The sequence below is a fragment of the Hemiscyllium ocellatum genome, chromosome 13, assembly GCF_020745735.1.
Source record: "Hemiscyllium ocellatum isolate sHemOce1 chromosome 13, sHemOce1.pat.X.cur, whole genome shotgun sequence".
Lineage (NCBI taxonomy): Eukaryota > Metazoa > Chordata > Chondrichthyes > Orectolobiformes > Hemiscylliidae > Hemiscyllium > Hemiscyllium ocellatum.
The window spans coordinates 15,326,981-15,345,274 of NC_083413.1; positions in this window are offsets into that span (position 1 = coordinate 15,326,981).

Genomic DNA, 18,294 nt, shown 5'->3' on the forward strand with positions numbered 1-18,294 from the left:
AAGGGAATTGCCCTTTCTACAGATAACGGTCTAAATTCTTCAATCATGTTAAAGCCAATTTGCATTGAAGAACCACACGTTATAGCAGAACTGACTGGGTATGATTCTTCCTCAGAACCTCAGGATCTGTATTCATCCATTATTCCCTAATCTTACTAGCCTTGCCTCTCACTCTAACAGGGACATGATGCCTCTGAACTCTTGTTATCATACTTATGAAGGCCTCCTACTTGTCAGTCATCCATCTACCTGCAAAGAGTCTACTCCAAGTAACTTGTGAAAGTTCTTGTTTTATACCTTTAAAATTTGCCTTACTTCAATTCGAACTTTTATGGAAGACTTATCTCTTTCCATATGTTTTAAAACTGATTGTATTATGATTACTAGTCCCAAATTGTTCCCTGATTAATACTTCAGTCACTTCCATTTACATATCGATAAAGAAACTTTTCTTCAACACATTTAGATTAGATTACTTACAGTGTGGAAACAGGCTCTTCGGCCCAACAAGTCCACACCGACCCACCGAAGTACACCCACTCAGACCCATTCCCCTATGTTTACCCCTGCACCTAACACTACGGGCAATTTAGCATGGCCAATTCACCTAACCTGCACACTTTTGGACTATGGGAGGAAACCGGAGCAAACCCATGCAGACACGGGGAGAATGTGCAAACTCCACACAGTCAGAGAACTCGGGTCTCTGGCGCTGTGAGGCAGCAATGCTAACCACTGTGCCACCCACATTTAACAAATTCTTCACCATCCAAATCTTTAACACTATAGTAGTCCCTGTCAATGTTGGAAAATTAAAATTGCAACTACTATTGCAACCTTATTATCCTTACATATATTTTCTCTCTACACATTTGCTTCTCAATTTCTCTCTGACTATTGGGAGGTCTGTTGGATAATCCCATCATTCCTTTTTTATTTCTAATTTTAATCCATATATTTTCACTAAATGATCCCTCTGAAATATCTTTGTTAATTACTGTAGTAATGTTTTCCTTCATCTAAACTGCCATTCCCCCTCCTCACCTGTCTCTCTTACTATCCCTCCTATCACATCGAAAAGCTTAACATTAAGCTGTTCTCCCCTCAGTCAAGTTTCTGCTTTTAAAAAAAACAGATCGCATTCAGTTATCAATTTTCTGCCTATCGTTCTTTATTCATTCACAGGATATAGGCATCATAGGCAATGAATTTATTCTCATCTCTAATTGCCCTTGAGAAGGCAATGGGTGAGCTGCCTTCTTAAGCCGCTGCAGTCCATTTGTGTAGGCACGCCCACATGCAGGTGTTGCTCGAGGATTTTGACTCAGTGAAAATGGAGGAAGACTGACATGTTTACAAGTGATGATGGTACTTGACCTGCAGGACAATCTGCTGACTGCCCTTATTTTTCTGGGTAGATTCTGAATCTTCAGCGGGGACATCCATGGACAGTTGTGTGCGCCACATATATAAAGATGAGAACGCATTAAAGGGTATCGGATGCTGAGGGCGTGATCTCAGGTTTATAAAAATCAAGACGGACTTGGATAGGGTAAATAGACAAAGTCTCTTCTCCGGGGTGGGGAACGTCCAGAACTAGAGGGCATAGGTTTAGGGTGAGAGGAGAAAAAAATTAAAAGGGACCTAAGGGGCAACATTTTCACACAGAGGGTGGTGCATGTATGGAATGAGCTGCTAGAGGAAGTGGTGGAAGCTGGTATAACAACAACATTTAAAATGCGTCAGGGTGGCCATATGAAGAGGAAGGGTTTCGTGTAATATGGCCCAAGTGCTTGCAAATGGGACGAGATTAGTTTGGGATATGTAGTCGGCATGGATGAGTTGGACCAAATGGTCTGTTTTCGTACTGTACATCTCTATGACTCTAAGTGTTTTAAACGTATGGTCACAGGAATGATAAATGTCAGCAATCAGGGTAGATTGAAGGAGTTGGGACTTGGAGGTTGCCAGGAAATTTAATAGAGATTTTCAAAGTCATGAGCGGGCTAGCTAAAAATAGGGATGAAGCTGTTCCTATTCATTAAAGGATCAAGAACAAGGGAGCTTACATTTAAATTGGCAGGCAAAAGAAGCATTGGTGCTGTGAGGAAGACAAAGCAGACAGTGAGTAGTTTGGGTATATAATATACTGCTTGGAAATATAATGGATGCAGTTTAATTGAAACATTCAAGAGGGGCATTGGATGATTATTTGGATAGAAATGGTGTGCAGGAAAATGAGGAAAAGATAGGAGACCACATTAGGAGATAGAACTGGTGCAGGCATGGTGGGCTGAATGGCCTCATTCTGTATTGTAACAGTTCTGTGATGCTACGATTCCAGTTCATAAAGGTCATGGATGTGGAGGCAACTGTCAAATTAGCCCTAATGCTGTGCATCTTGTGGATGTTACAGACAGGGTGCTGTTAGTGATGGATGATGCCCTAAATCAAGCTGCTTTGTCTTTGATGGCAATGCGTTTCCTAAGTGTTCTTAAAGCAGCCCTCATCCAGGCAAATGGAGAATATCCCAGCATCTTTCTGATATTTGCATTGTAGATGGTGAACAGCCTTTGAAAGGGTAAAGAGGAGAGTCACTCAGTGCAGAAATTTCCAACTACTCTTGTGACCACGGTATCTAAGCAGATAATCTAGTTAATGCTCTGGTCAATGGTGACATCCAGGATGTTGATTGTTGACGATTCAATGACGGACTTGCTTTTGAACCTAGACTTCAAAGAAGGGACTCAACAACATGTTCCCTGTGTTTGCGTGGGTTTCCTCTGGGTGCTCCACTTCCCTCCCACAGTCCAAAGATGTGCAGGTTAGGTGAACTGGCCATGGGAAATTGCCTATAGTGTTCAGGGATGGGCAGGCTAGATAGATTAGCCATGGGAGATGCAGGGTTGCAGGGATAGGGTAAGGGAGGTTGGTCTGCATGGGATTCTCATCAGAGGGTCAGTGTGGACCCGATGGACTGAATGGCCTGCTTCCACACCAGAAGGATTCTATGTAATTCTCACAAACAACCATTGTTTCTCAATGACAACTGTGTATTTCTCCTTCGTCTCTTTCTCAGACCATCCTTTTAACAGTTGTATTAGTTGGTCTCAATCTCTCCGAAGACGTTGGGTTGATTCACAGTTTCAATTTGATGAATTGTTCAGTCTGAGTTTCCCAAAACAGGAAAATAGTGTTCACTCATTCATACTGATACATGCAGCTTCTGCAACATTGTGCAAAATAATTTCACTTCAAATGCTATTGAAAAGTAGGACAATTTTTTAAAGCCCAGTTGTTGTTATAATTTATATTGATCGTTTCTATGTAGGTTGATTTAATCCCATGCCAGAATAAATGATAGCACATTAATTGTACAGTCCTCCAGATGTTTTTATATTTTCTAAATTGCAGAGAGCGTATTAAGCTGGCAGAGAAACAGGGAAGTGGAAGAGAGGAATGGCAATGAGAGGAGCAGGCGATATGTGATGAGGGAAAATGAAGAGTCAGAGAGTGTCTTTGTTCTTGCTAGTGTGCAATTAAAACATTGAACTTTGAAGCCAACTAATTATCCGCAGTTACACTGGTTGACAACTAGGAAGTGCTAATGCTTTATACCTGTGAAGCAGATTTTAATTTCTAATACCCTTGAGATGAAGAGACAGGCAGATGGAGGGAAGTGCACAACATAGAGAAAGCACTATTGTAGGATTATAGAGAACTGCCTGGAAGGTGGAGTTGAGGGTTACCATATCAGCCATGATCTCATTGAATGACGGAACAGACTTGATGGGCTGAGTGGCCTGTTCTGCTCTTTGGTCTTATGGTCTTCAGATGCACTGCAGCTGCTCACTTAAAATTACTTATAACATTACATTTCATGTAATCTGGATTTCTTAAATCAGAGCAATGATATTGTCAAGACACTGTTAGTTCGTAGACACCCAGCTGATGAAGGGTGGTTGATTTGAAACATTGGGCTGTATTTCCATTTTGGCAGGAAGGTTGCATAGACATTCACTGGGCATTCAGGACCCAAAACTCACAGCGTCCATTCCCACCTCCTCAATTTTCAACAGCACAGGACATTAAGCTTCCAAGCTCTACACCTGCACCCAACACCCGTTCCCCCCACCTCAGCCCTCCCTGCCAGAGAGTGGAAACTTGTGTTGCCGTGTGCAAAGTGCATTAGGTGCTCCCAATGTGGTCTTCTCTACATCAGGGACACCAAACGTAAACTTAGGGAACCGTCGCCAAGTATCTCAGCTTGTCCTGCAGGGGCCAACTGGACCTCCCAGTCATCACCCATTTCAATTCCCCTCCCCACTCCCTTTCCGACATGACCATCCTCGGCCTCCTCCATTGCCACAACAAAACAAACCAAACTGCAAATTAGAGGAACAACACCTCATCTTTCGCCTGGGCACCCTACAGCCAGGAGGCCTCAACATTGAGTCCTCCAATTTCAAATAACCTCTACTCTATCCCTCAACTCCCTTCGTGGCCTCGCTCTTCCACTCCTCCCAGCCAACTACCAGATTCATTTCTCCCATTGACGAACCAGGTTTACCCTCTGCCTGTCTTCACCTATCCCACCTTCACCACCTTGCTCCTGCCATCGTCTTTATCTGCATGTCCCCTTGTACCCACCCACAGTCCTCAAGAAGGGTTATACCTGAAACGTTGACTTATCCACCTCCTGATGCTGCCTGGCTTACTGTGTTCTTCCAACCTTCTGCTTGTCTACCTAGCATCCCATAAAGTACCCATCGATTCACCTTTTAATTGTGTAAATTGATCAGACAACTCTTCTGTTCATCTCACTAGCATTAATTTCCACTAAGTTGGTAGAATTAAGACACAAGTCCAAGAGAAATAAGAATAGGAGGAGGCCATTTGGCCCCTCAAGCCTGGTTCCCCATTCAGTAGGATCATGGCTGGTGTGGCATTCCACATTTCCAAAGCCTTTCCCCCCGACTCTTGATTTCCCCAGTTGATCAAGAATCTATCTAACTCAGCCTTAAATTTAAACAAGACCCCACTGCTCTCTGTGGCAAGACGTTCCAAAGACTCACAACCTTTGCAGGGAAAACAATTCCTCCCCATCACAGTGTAAAATTGGCGCCTTAATTCTGAGATTGTATCCTCTGGTCCTTGACAGTCTCATGAAGGGAAACATCCTCTCAGCATTTACCCTGTCAAACCTTTTAAGAATCCTTTATCTTTCAAGGAGATCATCTCTCATTCCTCTAAATTCCAATAAGTACATCTGGATGGGTATATGAATAGGAAGGGTTTAGAGGGATATGGACCAAGTGCTGGCAAATGGAATTAGATTAGGTTAGGATACCTGGTCAGCATGGATAATTTGGACCAAAAAGTCTGTTTCTGTGCTGTACATCTTTATGACTCTATGGTTCTTAAGTAGAGTCCCAACTTGTTTAAACATGCTCTCATTAAAACAGTCTTTCCATGCCAATATCACTCTAGTGAATCCAATTACTAATTCTGTTTCTTTTTCTGTGGATGTCATCTGATCTACTGAGTATTTCCAGTATTTAATGTGTTCCTGTCATTTCCTCTTCTAATAACTCACTGTATTTGCATGTTGGCTTTTTATAATTTGAACACATTGACTGAAACCTTCTGTGTACTCACATCTTTGACAGGTGATAGCCTAATGGTGTTATCAGTGCACTGTTAATGCAGAGAGCCACTTAATGTTCTGGGGACTGGGTTATAATCCTACCATGGCAGATGGTGGAATTTGAATTCAATAAAATATCTGGAATTAAAAATCTAATGATGACTGCGAATCCATGGTCAAGTGTCAGGAAAAACCCATCTGGTTTATTAATGTCTTTTCAAGAAGGAAACTGCCATCCCTACCTGGTCTGGCCTACAAGTGATTCTAGACCCACAGCAACGTGGTTGATTTTTAATTGCCCTCTGTGTAATTACGGGTGGGCAATAAATGCTGGGTCAACCAGTGACACCCTCATCCCGTGAATGAATGAAGAAAAACTCCCAAACTCTCACCATCTTACAACTTCCCTGCTTTTCTGTTTGACCTATAGTAGTGGATTAAAGTTATAAGTCTCCACATTATATTCCATCTGTCGCATTCCTGTCCACTCACTTAACCTAGTTTTATCTCATTGCAAACTCTTCGTGTCTGCTACACAACTTACTTTCTCACCTGTACAAACTCACCAAGCAGTCATCGCTCTTAATCTTTTTTATCCCAGCAAAGGTGCGTTCAGCATCCAAGAATGTTCCCTTCATTGGTATAACTTTATCTGCCTAGCTAGTTTATGTCTCTTAAAATCTCCTGCAGATTTCTCAAACACCTGTTTCCTTTCATATATCTGTGCTGACTCAGTCATGCATGTTATGATTTTCGATGTAGTCTGTTACCACATCCTTCACAACAGAATCCAATATTTCCCTGCCTAGCGGTGCCAGGGTAACTAACCTCGAGTTCCCTATTTCCGCATTCACTTCTCTTTTGAGTAACAATTACATTAGCTAATTTCCAACTCATGGGGTCCCTTCTGGGATCTGAATGGTACTCAGAAATCATTATTTAGGTGATAGTCTTTTCAGAAGTTTGCTGTTTTCAGCGAAGGAGGTCACAGATAGGAAGTTTGATTGAAAATCTCAATGAGTCACTGCAGTGGTTTCTGTAGCCTGTAGTGGAGAGGTCTCTGAAATTCAAATAGCTAGCATTAATCCTTCCTGATCTCATTCTTTGGCTGTTCATAATTGCTATATCTTAAATCCAATCCTTGTGGCTACAATGTCGCTGTACCAAGAATATTATTTCATAACAGGGGTTTCCTGATGCCAAGTGTGGATTTGTACGAAGTATGTTGATGCAATTTGGAAAGCATTTGCAGGCCTCACTGTTAATATGCAAGAAACCTTGCAAAACATGCAAAACTGTTGTTCAAAGGAAATCAAGAAGGCAGAACCTGACTTCAGATAGACTTTGAGGGTCTAAACTGACTTTATTGCTAGACTTGCAAACAGAAAAGACTGGAAATACTCAGCAAATTCACATACAGTAATTTCCAACAAAAGCAATGTGGTAATAATCAGATCATTTTTTTTCAAATGATGTTGGTTGAGATATACAGGAGAAAGGAAAGCTTTTCTGTTCTTCTTTATTGTATCTGTGAAATGTCCTCATGTGAAAACTGTTCTTTTTGTGTGTGCGATATTAAACCAGCTCCTGTCTGCACTCACAAGGGATGTAAAACATTCCATTATGTTATTTTGAAGAAGAACAGAAAAGCTTTCCGTTCTCGTATATCTCAACCAACATCATTTTTAAAAAAGATCTGATTATTACCACATTGCTTTTGTGAATTTGCTGTATTATTTCCCACATTACAACAGTATTTAGTTTTCAAAGGCACTTCCATTGGCTGCAAAATGTTGTCTCAAGGTAATGAAAGGAGAACTATTTATTTTCTGTTTGTTCTTAAGAGAAGAATTGTTTTTATTCTTTCAATTGATATGGGTATCATTTGGTAGGCTTGGAGAATGTGGTAATGAGCTGTCTTCTTGAACAGCTGCTGTTCATAGTGGTAGACACTCCAACAGTGCTGTTAGGAGGTTCATTGTAGGGTTCTGACCTGGCAACAGCAATGAAACAGCGATATGAGTGCAACTCAAACAATTCGAGAGGCTTGACACAACTCAGTGCGAAGCAGCCTGAATGATTGGCACCATCCACTCTCTCCATCACCAATGCTCAAGACCATCTACAAGATGCATTGCAGGAAGCATCAAGGCTCCAAATGAACAACTGCTACAGTCTAAAAGAACAAGATTCGCACCACCTTCGAGTTCCACCCCAAGCCTTCACCATCCTCATTTGGAAATATATCACTGCTCCTTCCATGTCAGTGAGTCAAAATCATGAATTCTCTGCCCACTGGTGTTATTCGTCTAATTACAGCCCATGGTCTACAGTGGTTTAAGAAGGCAGCTAGCCACCACCTGCTCAAGGGCAACTAGAGACAGGCAGTAAACAATGACCCAGCCAGCGACACCCACATCGCATGGATTTTCCATAATTGGATATTTGCTGAGTGACTCCACTGGGTTTCTTTCAACTGAATTAATATACAGCCCTGTAATCAGTGATCCCTGAATAGATATGAACACGCGTTTAAGATACGAACACTTTTTGTTGGATTATGTGCCTATGTTCCTGGAGCGATTCAAGTGCATCTGCAAACTAGTACATTCTGACTACAGCGAATAGCAATCTACTTTCATTGTTACTGGGTCAAGTATCTGGAACTCCCCCATCAAACACTGACAACTTCCATGACAGCATCTTGAAAAGTAAGTTAAAAGAAAGGGATCATGTGATCTTTGGGGGCATCTGCCTGAGAGTAAGCCTGAATGCTTTAATTGTCAGATCAAAAGGAGGGTCTCATTGTGTTGTTTATCAAAAGAGAGGTGGGAAATTTGAAGAGCAGGTGGCAACATAGGAATTTGGAGCAGGAGAGAATCATTCCACCACCTCTTCCTCAGGGCACATGGGGGGTGGGTTAGGGAATATGTGTGACATCTAAAGCTGCAGACTAAATTTTAAATGTCTTATTATTTCACCCCAGTTCTGTCATGAAAAGGGGATGCAACGAGAGTCAAAAGGTGATGTTATATTCATAAAAACAAGCCTGATTGAAAAGGCACTGTGGAAACTTATTTTTGCCTTAATTCTTTCCCTATTGTGGAGATGGCGGTGTTGAACTGGAGTGGACAAAGTTAAAAATCATTCCTAATGAAGGGCTTTTGCCCGAAATGTTGATTTTCCTGCTCCTCGGATGCTGCCTGACCTGCTGTGCTTCTCCAGCACCACTCTAATCTAAAGTTAAAAATCACACCACACCAGGTTACAGTCCAACAGGTTGATGTGGAAGCACACTAGCTTTCGGAGCACTGCTCCCTGATAAAAAAAACAGCATTCCGAAAGCTTCCAAATAAACCTGTTGGACTATAACCTGGCGTTGTGTGATTTTTAACTTTTCCCCCTATTGTTAAGTGTGAATAAACTTGCTGCAGCACGTCTATTATTTTATCTGCTAGTAGATTTCACAGCTGACTTCCACATGTGGTTTCTCTTTATTTTCAGGCAAAAGGTCTAAAGTGACCCTTTGTTGCTGAGCAGCTGAACTGTGCATCTCATTCATTGTCTTTTGCTAACCCCAAGCTTCACTTGATCGTGCCATGCATTTGATGTTTTGATTCTTTTGGACAGAGGTGTGTCTTAACTCTCCACACTGCTTTTTGCTCCCCGAAAACACAGCTCTGTGAACACTATCCCTTTGAGGTCACTATGAATTTGCATGCTAACAATGCAGCAGAAAGTCAAGTATTTGCAGATGTGAAACCTTCATGTAAGTCATTTGTTTACATCGGAGAAATATTGATTTATAGACACAGGCTAGATTATCACCTTCTAATGTGCCTCACTTCGGTACTATTTAAGATATGTTTATGAAATGTGGGTATTGCTAACTAAGCCAGCAGTTTTTGCCCATCCCTAATTGCCCAAAGGGCAGTTAAGGTCAAACACTTTGATGTGGATCTAGAATTATATGTAGGCCAGACCAGGAACGGATGGCAGATTTCTTTCCATCTAGGGTGTTAGTGAACGAGATGGGATTCCATAAGACCATAAGACCATAAGACATAGGAGTGGAAGTAAGGCCATTTGGCCCATCGAGTCCACTCGCCATTCAATCATGGCTGATGGGCATTTCAACTCCACTTACCCGCATTCTCCCCGTAGCCCTTAATTCCTTGTGATGTCAAGAATTTATCAATCTCTGCCTTGAAGACATTTAGCATCCCGGCCTCCATTACACTCTGTGGCAATGAATTCCGCAGGCCCACCACTCTCTGGCTGAAGAAATGTCTCCGCATTTCTGTTCTGAATTTACTCCCTCTAATTCTAAGGCTGTGTCCACGGGTCCTAGTCTCCTCACCTAACGGAAATAATTTCCTAGCACCCCCCCTTTCCAAGCCATGTATTATCTTGGAAGTTTCTATTAGATCTCCCCTTAATTCCATCTTCATGATGGAATTGAATAAACCTAAAAAGCACTTGCCTTCCAGACTCTGTGGATCTTTTACACCGGTTCAAACTCAGTTTGCCTGAGAGCATGTCCGCCTTATAAAATGGGCAGGTCCCCACGTCCCATGAGTTAGAATGGTGAGTTCCCAATGGTTGTCTCTGTTTGAGAGCATTGGTCAAATTCCAGTGTATGGGGACCAATGGGGGCTAATGACCAGGCAGGAGACAGAGAATGAGGCAGCAAGAGGAGAAGGTGGAAGGTGAGGATGTTGTAGAACAAGAGAGTGAGGGTAGAACATTCTAGAAACTCAAATTCCATGCAGTTGGCAGCTGCAATGACACCATAGGCACAATCTTTCTGTGACCTTGGGGCCACTTGCCTGCCACCTGGAGAATTGGTGAGGGACATTATGGAAAGTTCCACTGAGCCACAATCAGGCAGTAGCCACCCACCCCCAACAGAGACCCAGAAAGCAGACACCTTGGCTACAGAGAACAGTGGGCCAATCAGAGAGCAGCAAATCTTATCCTCAGCAGTGCCAATGCAGAAAGTTGGAGCTGTGGACCCAATAACAACCACTGAGGATTGCATAGTGGGAGTCACGGGGAGTGAGTGGGGACAGGAATGGGTTGCTACTAAGGTCAGTTGTTAGCTCTCATAAAGCCAATGCTGATTCTGCTCAATTATATCATAAAGCTCTAAAAGCTCTGCTATTACATCCTTTAGAATCATTCTAGCTTTTTCCCAAGGACAGGTATTTGTGAATTGGTCTAAAATTACCTGTCTTTTGGCACCTTCCCTTTTGAAAGAAGGGGGTACATTAGCATTTTTCTCATTCACTGGGAAGTTTCCCATTAGGGTACAGGGCACTTTGCAGTCTTCAGCACCTTTAGGCTTCCTAGTAATGTTTCTCCCATGGTAGTTATTATGTTTACTTCCTCCTCGACCTTTAGCCTCTTAATTAATTTGAATGCTATTTGTGGTTTCTGTTGTGAAGGCTGATGAGAAATATTTGTTCCATTCCTCTGCTGTTTCCTGGTTCCTCAATATTATTTTCCAACTCTCATTCCCAAAGGTGCTCATGTTGCCTCTGTTTTTCTTTTTATGTACTTAAAGATACTCTTACTGTCTGTTTTATGTTACTTGCTAGTTTAGCCTCATAGTTAATTTTATGTCTCTGTTACTTTTGGTCATCTTTTGAAACTTACCAAATACTCTGCATTACACTAAATGTTGTCACACTGTATGTAGTTACTTTCAATTTGGCACTGTCCTTAAATTCTCTGGATAGCCATCATTGGGTTTACCCCTTTCCAATAATCAGTCTTCACTTGGTTATATCTACAAACCACATCTGCTAATTTACATCAGTCATCTTTTCTAGTAAACAGTTTTCCCTGTGTACTCTAAGCAGGTGGCATGGTGGCTCTGTGGTTAGCACAGCTGCCTCACAGTACCAGGGACCCAGGTTCAGTTCCAGCCCTGGCTAAATGTCTGTGTGGAGACTGTTTTGCATGGGCTTCCTCCCACAGACCAAGGATGTACAATTCAGGTGAATTTGCTTATGCAAATTGCCCATAGAGTTAGTGCATGAGTCAGAGGGAAATTGGTCTGGGTGGGTTACTCTTCAGAGAGTTGGTGTGGACTTGTTGAGCCAAATGGCCTGTTTCCACAGTGTAGGGAATCTAATCTGTCCAATTCTGCTCTCATTCCCATTCAGCTATCTTTATTTAAGTTCAAAGGAGTTGTTTGTAACTCACTTTCCTCACTTTCAAACTAAATAATTAATTCTACCATGTTATGGGTACAGTTCACTACGGGACTGTTTATTCTAAGATCAGTGATTAATCCTGTCTGTACCAGATCCAAAATAACTTGATTTCTGCTTGGATCCAGAGCATATTATTATAGGACGCCATCCAGAATACACTCTTATAAATTATTTCTTCCAACTACCTCTGCCAATTTTATTTTGCTAATCTTTATGAACATATGAGATGTGAGAAGTTTTCAAAGATAAGTTGAATGTAGTGCAGGATAGGCGTGTCCCTTTTAAAAAAGGGATAGGATAGGCAAGATTCATGAACCATGGATGACAGGAGAAATTGTGCGACTAGCCAAGAGGAAAAGGGAAACATACATAAGGTCCAGGCAGCTAAGAACAGAATGGGCCTTGGAGGAATATCAGAGTGTAGGACCAATCTTAAACGAGGAACAAGCGGGCTAAAAGTGGTCATGAAAAAGCTTTAGCAAGCCGAATTAAGGAGAATCCCAAGACCTTTTATTCATATATAAGAGGCAAGGCAGTACCTAGAGAAAGGTTGGCCCACTAAAGGATAAGGTTGTGTGTCAACCCTGAGAAAATGGGTGAGATTCTCAATGATTATTTTGCATCAGTGTTCACTGAGGAGAAGGATATGATGAATGTTGAGATTAGAGATAGATATTTGTTTACTCTGGATCACGTTGACATATGGAAGGAAGATGTGTTGGGCAGGCTAAAGGGTATTAAGATGGACAAAGCCCCAGGACTGATGGGATCTACCCAGGTTGCTGAGGGAGGTGAGAGAGGAAATAACTGGGGCCTTGATACATTTCTTTGTAGCATCCTTAAACACAGGTGAGGTGCCAGAGGACTGGAAGGTTGCTCATGTTGTCCCCCTGGACAAAAAGGGTAGTAGAGATATTCCAGGTAACTATAGACCAGTAAGCCTGACATCAGTGGTGGGAAAGTTGCTGGAGAAGGTACTGAGGGATAAAATCTATTTATATTTGGAATAGAATAGGCTTATCAGTGATAAGCAACATGGTTTTGTGCGTGTAAGATCGTGCCTTACCAACTCAATAAAGTTCTCTGAGAAAGTGACCAAGTTGATAGATGAAGGAAGGGCTGTTGATGTCATATACATGGACTTTAGGAAGGCATTTGATAAGGTTCCCCGTGATAAACTAATGCAGAAAGTGAAGTCACATGGTGTGCAAGGTGTTCTAGCTAGGTGGATAAAGAACTGGTTAAGCAACAGGAGACAGACAGTAGTAGTTGAAGGGAGTTTCTCAAAATGGAGAAAGGTGACCAGTGCTTCCACAGGGGTCAGTGTTGAGCCCACTGTTGTTTGTAATATATATAAATGATCTGGAAAAGGGCACGGTTGGTATGATCAGCAAGTTTGCAGATGACACAAAGATTGGTGAAGTACCAGAAAGCATAGGGGACTGTCAAAGATATACAAGAGAATAAAAATAGGCTGGAGAGTTGGGCGGAAAAGTGGCAGATGGAGTTCAATCCAGGCAAATGTGAGGTGATGCATTTTGGGAAGTCTAAATTCTAGAGCAAACTATACTGTAAATGGAAGAGCCTTGGGAAAAGTTGATGAGAAGAGAGATCTTGGAGTTCAGATCCATTTGGACCCTGAAGGTTGCTGCATAGGTGAATAGAATGGTCAAGAAGGTATACGGAATGCTTACCTTCATTGGATGGGGTATTGAGTAAAAGAACTGGCAGGTGATGTTAAAATCGTATGAGACATTGGTTTGGCTGCATTTAGAATACTGTGTACAGTTCTGGTCATCACATTACCAAAAGGATGTGGATGCTTTGGAGAGGGTGCAGAGAAGGTTTACGAGGATGTCTCTGGCATGGAAGGTGCTACCTATGAAAAGAGTTTGAGTAGGTAGGATTGTTTTCATTAGAAAAAAAGACTGAGGTATACAAAATCATGAAGGGTATAGACAGGGTGGACAGAGATAAGCTTTTTCCCAGGGTGGAGGATTCAATAACGAGAGGTCACGTGTCAAAGGTGAGAGGAGAAAAGTTTAAGGGGATACATGTGGATCGTACTTTACTCAGACAGTGGTAGGTACCTGGAACACATTGCCAGTAGGAGTAGTAGAGGCAAAGATAGTAAATTCATTTAAGGTACATCTGGACAGATGCATGAGTAGGTGGGGAGCAGAGGGATATAGATCCTTAGGAATTGGGCGATAGGTTTAGACAGTGGATTGGATCGGCACAGGCTTGGAGGGCCGAAGGGCCTGTTCCTGGGCTGTAAATTTTCTTTGTTCTTATAAATGCAGCTCAGTCTGCCTAATTAGGTATTCTTTCTACCTCCAAACCACCAGCAAAAGATTCTGCCTCAGTATCTCTCTGAAATCTTGCATTGTATCCATCATGAAGTCTGGTGCTCGAAAATGAATCACCTTCCTCCACGCTGAGTGAGGAGGAGGTTTCGTGATAACTCACTGCATTGACAAAGATTGTAGATTATAGTTATAGACTTTTTTTTTGCATCTGCCTTAACTGGTTGAGAAAACAAATCTCTACTCTCGAATCTTTCATTATCCTTCCATTGACCTCAACAGCGATTTCCCTTTTTGTGATTCTAGAGCTTTGCTTACTTCTTATTCTCTCACCCATTTTCTAGGTACGATGAGGGAAAAGGGAACATTTGGTTTACTTGCCTTTAATGGTCAGTGCATTGAGTACAGGAGTTGGGAGGTCATGTTCCAGCTGTACAGGACATTGATCAGGCCACTTTTGGAATACTGTGTGCAATTCTGGTTTCCCTCTTTTTGGAAGGATGTTGTGAAACTTGAAAGGGTTCAGAAAAGATTTACAAGGGTGCTGCTAGGGTTGGAAGGTTTCAGCTATAGAGAGAGGTTGAATAGGCTGGGGCAATTACAACATTTAAAAGGCATCTGGATGGGTATATGTATAGGAAGTGTTTAGTGGGATATGGGCTAAGTGCTGGCAATTGGGACGAGATTAATGTAGGATATCTTGTCAGCATGGATGAATTGGACTGAAGAGTCTGTTTCCATGCTGTACCTGTCTATGACTTTATAACTCTATGACACAATTAAAGTAAGGACTTACTGCTGATACTCTATACATTGTGATCTTTGTGTGGTTTGAGTCTTTGTTGGAAAGAGGCAGGAACCTCAATGATGTAGAGTCCCTCAGTATAACGAAACAATCCTGGAACTACTGTTTTTACTGCGAAAAATGATGAAGCATAAGGTTGACACCAGTCGGCATCTTTGAGCAAAAATGAAAGACTGAGCTGAGATTAAAATAGCTCAGGCAATTTTCAACAAAGCTGATTTCTCAGACTGAAGTTTAGAAGCTGGTTTCATTCTGAGCCTGGATGGTGGGTGGTGCAATTGCCTTACCTAACCTCTGATTAATGTGTCTTACTATGAGACATTGGACTGTTTAAAAGGCCCCGTCAAATGTGATCATTCTTAGAATCAGTTTAGGAAGGAGCTTGAAGTCGAAGATAAAAGTTTAATTTCCTCATCAGTTACCCAAAGAGATCTGTCTGTTCCAAGAAGTTTTGTAGTTTTTCTTTCTGACTGGTCCCTATTTTAAACAGACAGGAATGTATTCTCAGCCCAGAATTCTCCATCAGGTCTGTCAGGGCCACTGGTGCAAGGTTCCTGGAGTTTTACAGACCTTGTGTTGGCAAGGCTTCAGTGGTTAGCACTTTCACCTCTGAATCAGAAGCTTGTGAACTTGGCCTGTACTCTGGAGACTAAAGGAATCGTTAGTGCGGTACCGAGAGGACACTGTCACAGGAGCCACCATTGTTAGATTGAAACGTTACACATCTCCAGCCCCTAAAACTGACTCTGGAAATATTTCACTCTTCCGATCACCCACATATACCCCTTTGAAAAGTGATCCCATTTTGCCATGATTACCTTGCCATCTGGTGGCAATCACCAGTATTAAATCTGTATTCATTTGACAATCATGGTGAAGTTACTAATGGACACAAAACACCCTTATTTTTGCAATCCAGTGTTCCTTTAATGCTTCTGGGGTTTTCAGATCCACTACCTATAGAATGGTGCTCTGTAGATTGGTCATGTCGTGTTCAGTATACTCTGAAAGCTATCATCTCAATGGTCCCTATCACTTTTATGTGAAATGGGATTGATAATGTCTCTAAAAATACATGGGCTGGTTGCATCATTAGGAGAGAGAGGGGGGGATGGGTGTTGGTAACCGAGAACCTTGGGCTGTTTAATACCCCGAAGGCATGGGCTTCCAATGCCACCTTGTCAGATGATTCTTTGTCACCTTCTGATTCTTTACATAGTGCCATAGAGTCATACAGCATGGGAACAGACCCTTCAGTCCCACCAGTTCCCAAACTAATCTAGTCCCACCTGCTGAGCTTGGCCCCCACATCCCTCCAAATCTTTCCTATTCATGAACTTACCCAAATGTTATGAATGTGCCTGCATCTACTGTTTCCTGTGAGAATTCATTTCACACACAAACCACTCTGTGCAACAAATGTTGCTCCTCTATGTCCTTTTAAAATTTTTCTCCCCTCACCTTAAAAAAAATGCCCTCCTATTTTTCTGCTCTCCCACCCTGGGGAAAAGACCAGGTTATTTGCCTTGTAATGGATCAAGCCAGGCCTCCCTCAAGATATTTTAAGAAGGTAGCCTAGATCCTAATTTATTGCTTATTTTAATGGTATCTGGGTGTTCCAGGAGTGATGTAGGCTGGTCCAACCACTTGGCTTTAAGCAATACAGGACTTAGTCATAGTCATGGAGATGTACAGCATGGAAACAGACCCTTCAGTCCAACCCGTCCATGCCGACCAGATATCCCAACCCAATCTAGTCCCACCTGCCAGCACCTGGCCCATATCCCTCCAAACCCTTCCTATTCATATACCCAGCCAAATGCCTCTTAAATGTTGCAATTATACCAGCCTCAACCACATCCTCTGGCAGCTCATTCCATACCCATACCATCCTCTGTGTGAAAAAGTTGCCCCTTATGTCTCTTTTATATCTTTCCCCTCTCACCCTAAATCTATGCTCTCTCGTTCTGGACTCCCCAACCCCAGGGAAAAGACTTTGCCTATTTACCCTATCCATGCTCCTCATAATTTTGTAAACTTCTATAAGGTCACCTCTCAACCTCCGCCGCTCCAGGGAGAACAGCTCCAGCCTGTTCAGCCTTATTTAAACACTACGATTTAAACAGGAACAAAAGAAAGTAGAATTTAGAATAACTTAACCATTGAGTTAACCGATCTGATATAGTAACTATTACAGATTAACTGTTCCAATACAGTAACATTCCCTAAACACACCCTTTGGCAAAAAGGTAAATTCAATCACAGATTGTTGCAGGCAGGAGGCAGCACAATCCAGAGAAAGAAAGTCAAAGGAATCCTTTACTGAAGCTTGCCAAGCTTCTTGACTCACCCATCTTGTGACTGCTACAGCTAAAACAAAACTAGAAAAAAACTGAACTGGGAGAACTGGCTACTTGCCTTCCATTGTTAAACTGTTTAAAAAAAAACCAAAGGCCTCTAAAAACCTAGACTCCTCTTCACTTCAAGGAACCCAAGGACAAAATAATATTTTTTAAAGTGACAGCACTGTCACACCTCCCTCCTTAAAAAAAAGGAGCCATCAATATACAAAGGGAGGCTTCATTTTAAAACCCTTTAGTCTTATTCTGCTATAGTCCAGCAGTTTATTTGGAAGCACTAACTTTCAGAGCACTACTCCTTCATCAGGCAGCTCCACAACCATCTGATGAAGGAGCAGCGCTCTAAAAGCTAGTGCTTCCAAATAAACCTGTTGGACTATAACCTGGTATTGTGTGAGTTTTGACTTTGTCTGCCCCTGTCCAACACTGCACCACCACTTCATCTGTTAGTACATTACAGCACAAAAACATCACATTGACGTTAAGCATGCAAACATTTACGGCTATGTGCTATTTCATTTCGTTTACTCCTGCCACCAAATGCCTCCATCTTTCTTCATCAAAGTTTCGACAATGCAGTGGCAATTACGTTTTCTCATCCTGCATCATGTTCAAATTGAATGGCTGCAGTAATAAGTTCTATCTAAACAGTCTGCAATTTTTGTTCTTAAATTTAATGGGTTATGATCAGTATATGCAATTGTCTCAGACATGACTGGCAATATAATTGTTGAAAAATTTTAATGCCAACACCAAGCTCAAGGTCTCCTTCTCAATTGTGGAATATTTCTGTTGATGAATATTCAATTTTCAGGAGAAATCCCTAAAAGGTCTTTCTATCTTCTTGTTGTCTTCTTGTAAGGGTGCAGCACTGCCACACACATCACTCGCATCGATAGCCACTTTGAATGGCTGAAAGTAATTAGGGGTGACTAATACTGGGGTAGTTTTCAGA